Here is a 6955-nt window from a genome sequence, read left to right on the forward strand (position 1 = left end):
TAGGGGTAATGGGACCATACAAATGCTCCTCAAGAGCTTCAGTGATTACAATTAATCCACGGAGATCTTCTGTCACTAGTCCATGTTTTGTTTGATCCCTTATCTTATCCCAGATCTCGTACCAAAAACACCCATGGCTAGTTCCAGGAGGATCAATATCAAAAAGTAAGTCTCGAGAAATATAGAAGAAATTTTTGAAAAGCCAGTTAAAAAAATGTTCTAGATCTCTTCTTGTTTTGTTGTTCAAGGATTCCTTTAACTTCTAGATACATTTCTTTCTGTGGTTCAGAGAGCCACATTTCCCACAATTCTTCCATAGTCCAGAGAGAATATCCAAACCAAGGTGAGAAGGGAGAGATCTAGAGTGGTTTTTACTCATGAATTTTCTGTCCTTAGGGATCAGTGTCTTGCACACATTCTCTACCATTTGCTACAGTGGGGATACTGTAACATGCGTATCAAACAAGGCGGTCGTGGAAAAGAAATAGATATAGGCTGATTCTTGCTAGATGTTTCAGAGATGTTTACTTCTCCAGCCGCATGGCCGGGATCTGCCGAGGAACTGCTCAATCACGGGACCCGAGGGTCCTTGCCCGCGCAGGGGAACACAAACCAACCAGTGGGGAACAAGGCTGAGCAGGGGCAGGGAAACTCCGTGTGTCCCCCCAGGGCCCCTCTCCCAGGACCCCATGGCAGGGGAGAAGGGACCCCGACACTATGTGGGGTAGCCTCTTACCTGGATTAGCAGATTTCCATACCTGGATGTTGTTCCCTGGGATCTTGGGATTCAGCTGGCATCCTGTCTCCTTGCTCTGAGGAGACAGAGCAACCTATATGAGTGCAGAAGGACATCTCCAGGCCCTCAGGCCCTTTCCCAACAGTTCCTCTTCCACTCCCATACCCACAATTACAGAATAATTTTCCTGAATTGAGGTGGGAAAGCTCTGTAGACCATGTCCTGTAAGAGACACAGAGCTGGGACATGCTGACACCTGGAGAAGGCTAACATGGAATTGCACACCCCGGAGCCAAACCAAGCTGATCAGTGCCTGCTATGTCCTGGTACTCCATGTCCCATCCCAGCTGGTGCCACTGGGATACACAATGGTGGGAGGAGAGGTGGAGCCCTGCAGCAGAAGGAAGAGGCTCTGCAGGAGAAACAGAAGCTCTCTGTGCACAGGTGCTCTGCTGCCTCAGTAACTTCTGGAAAGGAAACACATTTGATGTGTTCCCCCTGCCACCTGGGACACCACAGGCAGAAATTCCACTGTGGTTTGGAGGGACCTTTTTTAAAATGAGGAAAGTTGTGTTTAGTCAAGGAAAAAAGCGCTCTTCTTCCACCCACACAGAGATTAATTTTCCAGGTTCTCAAACTTGGCACGAAAGTTATGAATCCTATTTAAATGAACTGTTTGTTCTTTACAAGGAAGCATTATATAGATTTTTTTCCTTTTTTTTTTAAATAAGCTGTTTGTGGTGAGAAAATGACACCATTCGTATTTGGTGTCTGTGCTAGCTAGGAAGGTATGTTGTTGTTTGTTGAATGCTTGTTGCATTTGGTTTAAATTGTCATGAGAAAATTGATGTCATATTCTTTACAGCTTTATGACCACTAGCCTGGGATTGGAGCTATTTTTGTATTTAAGATGTCTTGTCCCACCATTGCATGGAATTCCTTTCCTCCTGAAGGGGAAAATTCAACATATGACTGATTTCAAGACTAAAATACCGCCTGCAGGGTAAAAGCCCTTCTAACAGTATCTGTAACTATGTGAGGGCTACATATATAGTCAAAAGAAAGAAAATACCTGTTGAGTACAGATCAGTATTTGAAGAAGCACTGGAAGAAGTTGAGAAATAAGACATTAATGTACATGGTGAAAAATTTGTCAAACAAATCTCAAGCTGTGAGGTGGAAAGGAAATACTGTAACTCAAGTGAGCAAACCCTGCGCTGGGATTATATCTGTTGCATGCCTCACTACGATGGGTGGCTGCTGCCCAAAGAGGGCAAAGGAATGACACAGGGCGTGGGACTGGGCCTTGGTGGCCCTGGGGACTGCCTGGTGGCCATGGGGCTGTGGCCTCTCCTGTTCCCACCAGCCCAGTTTGGGGCTGGGAGCCCTGGAACGCAGCACAACTGAGCCCGGTGAGCCAAGTCTCTGCTCTGACAGAACCAGATCTACTTTACAATCACCCAAAAATGGAGAAAAAAAGTAATGAACATTTCATCTTTCTCTTTTTTTTTTTAAATTTAACTTTTCAAATTCTGATGAAATTGAAGAAATAAGTTGGACTTCAAATTTAGAGGTTCACATTTAATTTGAAAGCTGCATTTCCCACTTTCTGATAGCTCCAGACTTTAGGACTTCCTTAAACTTTGTTTCAGTTTTTGTACCAAGATTTTTCTAACTTCATGTTGAAATAGGAGGAGCAAGTTGTGCTCCTCCTATGTCAAAGTTCAAGTAACTTTAAAGGCATGAGTTTGAATCCACGAGGAAAAAAATGAAAATTAGAAATGCTATTTGAATTATTATTTTGAACACCACCATAAATGTACTTTTTCAAAACATGAAAAAGCTTTTTAAAGAGTATTTCTAAAAAATACCGTAATTAAAATGTGAAATTGCTTAATACTAAGTATTTTCTCTATCATGAAACATGATCCATATGCTGGATATTGAACCACAAGAAATCTGTTCTGCTTAATCTGAAGATTCATATGATTTATTTTATAAACATTTGAAGGAAACAAGGAATTACTTTACATTCCTTGTGGTTGGATGAATACAGAAATAAAAATGTAGATTTGGATATAGATGCAATTTGTTAAGACTTTTGAAGCCTAAATCTGTTCTGAAATAAAAGGAAATAATAATCATCTAAAAAGAGCTAAAAAGCAAGTAATTAAAAAGACTGAACTTTAAATAATACTAAAGTGCTTCCATTCTTAATTGAATAATATTACATTTCCAACTGGCTCATGGTACTTTGCAGTTGGATCACACATACTAATTGCTGGAACATTCCATATTTTAGGATGCCCTCCACACTGCCATGAAACCAGGTATTAGGTGTACGAAATATCACTGTGTGAGCACTGCCAACACAGCCACACATCCCTGCTTTGTTCCCCGCTGCTCCCAGGAACTGTCCACACATCCTGACAATCTACTGAGTGGCAGGAGGTGGCATTTTTGGGTGGGGCCATCTTCATGCTTGGAATTTAACCATCCTATCAAACATCAAAAGGAGCTGTGTAAGTTGTACAAGCTGATCTACGGCAAAGCATCAGTCAGAGGTTTGGATCCAATCAATTCCAGGTTTGCTCCAATGAGCATTTAATGATGTGGCTGACTTATACCTTCGGGAGGCTGTCCCATCTTGGTAAATGATGCAAATTTATGGTGAATTTGACAAGTCTTTTCTACATTTGTTCCAAAATTCATTGTCCTCATTGTTACAGCTGCTCTACACATCCTCCAGGTAACCTGAAGTTCTTGACAAAATGAAACAGCATTAAAGCATTTCTTCATGAATGAGGGTGGTGAGAGACAATGGAACAGGTTGCCCAGAGAAGCTATGGATGCCCCATCCCTGGAAGGGCTGAAGGCCAGGATGGATGGGTCTTTGAGAAACTTGGTCTAGTGGCAGGTGTCCATTCCCATGGCAGGAATTGGATGATATTTAAGGTCCCTTCCAAATCAAACCATTCTGTGATTCTATGATTGTGAAGATACCAGGAACATATCATCTACCTCAAAATCTCTGGCCATACCTAAACTCATACATGCCAAACATGTGTCACCATGAAAAGGCTTTCAGCCTTTCTGAAAATTATGGAAATCACAGCTTAAATGGAACTTACATAGCCCTATGGGTGTTTGAAATGAAAAGATAAAGAGATCACCAAGACTCAGAGCACAGTTATGTGAGCGAATGGGCACAGGTAAGGTACCCTTCACAGTAATCCAATGAAAGAATGTACTCAGTACCACAAAACCTGCTGAGTTCACAGGAATTCATACTCTGTGCCTTTGGCTCTGCCACTGCATTTGTATAATAGCTCACACCTGTGTTGCAAAGCACACCAGGCTTTAACCACCATGGCTGCACTTTCAGAAGGTGCAGCTGAGATTAATGTATCTCATAAAACAGTGTCTCATTATCAAGACATCAGTGTTTTAATCTGAAGCCACACAGAAAAGAATAAAATGATAAAAAAATGGCACCCTTTTTAAAAAAAGAGCATTTAAAAAAAAAAAAGAGCATTCTCAGTTTTTGCCCATTATCTTTAACCCAAGGTTGCCAAGGGTTTCTAGTAAAAAAATGTCTAAATGAAGACTCCTAGGACTGTTCCAGGAAGAAACTGTTATGGATTTGTCTTAAAGACAAGCTCCTGTAGGCAAGCAAAGGGCTGAATTTGTGTGGATTTATTAGCTAATTTAACTCTCAGGTGTTTTAATGTTTGCTTTGATTGCTGACTCAAATACAGGCAAGTTAAGCTTAAAATGGTTCAGCAGAGAAATGGCAGCAATGATTGCACTTGGTGCTTTTCTGATTTCTACCTTCATTTGTAAATGTCTTATGTTTATTCTCTCAGGTTCATTCACTCGTTTTATAATTGAGCAGTACACACACAAAGAGCATTTTCTTTTTACTTACTGCTTTGAAATTACTAACACCACTGAAGCAGACAAATAATTGATCATGTATTCCTGGCAAACTAAGATGGGTAATTTAGATTTTTATGCCTCAAGATGCTTCATATCTATATAAGAATCATGGTGAAGCTGTGTTATTACTGCCTTCAAGGCTCACAAAACCTTTGTAAGAAGCAGTTAACCCACCTGTGTATGGTTCACTTTTGAGCTAGGAAAAAGGCACATTGTATCATGAGAAGATCTTTTGTCATGCTGGGCTGAAGACCCAGTCTCATATAACTCTTTCCACGGTTCATTCATTCTTCTGAGTGAGTACTGGCTGTCTGACACAATTCCCAGTATAAGAGACATCACTTATGGGCCAAAGAATGGGCAAAGAGAAATTTTGACATCTAGGGACTTTCTATGTTTTTTGGTTTAACAGCAAGGGAATTTGTGTCAGGACCCAGAGGCTCATTTCCACATGGAACAGCTTGACTGGCATCCTGGGAGAGAACCCTGGTTTGAATCAAATGGCACACCCAGTGGCTGAGTGGCTCCTTTCAAACCACCAGCTCACTTTCCTTCCAAGATGCTTTTGGTTTTCCTTTTTATAAGACCTTCAACAGTAGATGTTTCTTGGTTCTAGTTCCAGTAGTTACATCTGAGATGTTTAATGCTTCCTGCATTCCTTGGACTTAATTTTGAAAGTATCCCTATTTTGAGGAAGAGAACAGACCAGATGACCTCTCAGAGTTCCTTCTGGACTGAATTTTTCCATGATTCTGTGACCTCATAGAATGGTGTGAAGAGATCCAACTTAGATTGTCTAAACTGTCAGGTTCCACATCCTTTTTTTTTTGGACTTTTTAGTTGTTGATGTAGTTGGTAAAGCTTTTGATTGTACAAATACACCGTTGTATTCCAGAAGAATTGCATGAGCACAAAGAAGCACAAATACATTTCCTAGATAAATACTCCCTACATGGGAAATGCCCTTGTATCATTGTGTACCTCGAAGAGATAATGATTCACATCTATGTTTCTGAGAAGGATCCTTCTGAAACATGGGAAGCATGGATTCTGGAAATAGTGCTAACAAGGAAGTGTCATGAGCTATTTAAAGGCACTCTTCTCATGACAGTGCATGACAGCAGCAGTCATATAAGACCGAAACCAAGCACTTTAATTATTTTCGACAGGGTAAATCAGTGCTTTTAATTACAATCATTCCTAGGCTAACTGCACTGTGTGGAGCTATTCCATGACAGCAAGTCTTCACTATCCTTTCCAACCACTCAACAGATGTGCTGTTTTACAGCACAAAATGGCCTTGGTGCTTCATGTCAGGGGTGGCTGCTTTTCAGCAATATCAGCAATTGCTGAACACAGGGGTAAAAAGCATTTTCAGAGCTCTCAGACTGTAATATATCTAGGTTATGATAATGCATTAAGTGTGGGCCCTCTTAAGGGGTGTCTCAGATGCTGAAGAATTTGATGGAAATTTGGGATGTAATAGCCAGTTTCATGTGAGGCCATTTTTTCCCTATAACCCATCTGTGTTCCAAGATTATTATTGTTGCCTGCCACATACTCTCGTGTTGATAGTGGAACATACACCTTTATAGTGATATAAAAGAAACATCATAAATGCAGAAACAAGGAGAGAATTGTCCCATCACTGCCACACTTGATAACCTGAGATTGAAGTGATTCATTTCCTTTTAAATCAGAGGACTTGCTTGTTTTCATATGAACCTTGAATCACAGCAGGCTTAAGTATTTCCTGCATTGTAACCCCAAGCATAAATTACACAGTATAAAAAGCTATTTGTCTTTCACTAGTGTAGGGTCTTCTCTAGTTCTCCTTCCTCTCTGTCATTTAGTGGAAGCCATATTTGATGTGGTAGAATGAAATAAATAAAAATTTTAAAAATCTCCTTCTTTTTGGGCCTCTTTTCTTGGAAAATATTTCTCTTGCAAGACTCATTTGCATTCTGGGTCTGTTTCTGCTCCCAGATGGTACATTTCACAGGCATGGTTTACTAATCATTTTAAAAAGCCTTTTAAGTCAACATAATAACAGAGGGGAAAAAAAAAAAAAGATTAAGCTATAAAGAGAATAAATAAAAGATTTGTTTTTCCTTAAACATAGATGCCATTGAAAGAAATAGTGATGGTGAATCTGGTAGTAAATGTTTTCGGGAGGAAAGGTCAGTGACAACAATAACAAATTCTCATAAAGCTCTTGCTTCAGTAAGTGAAGCAATGAAATGAAAGAAGATATTAATATCTTCTATGTGCTGTTAAGCA

This window comes from Corvus brachyrhynchos, unplaced genomic scaffold (assembly GCF_000691975.1).
Source record: "Corvus brachyrhynchos isolate BGI_N302 unplaced genomic scaffold, ASM69197v1 scaffold27, whole genome shotgun sequence".
In the NCBI taxonomy this organism is placed as follows: Eukaryota; Metazoa; Chordata; class Aves; order Passeriformes; family Corvidae; genus Corvus; species Corvus brachyrhynchos.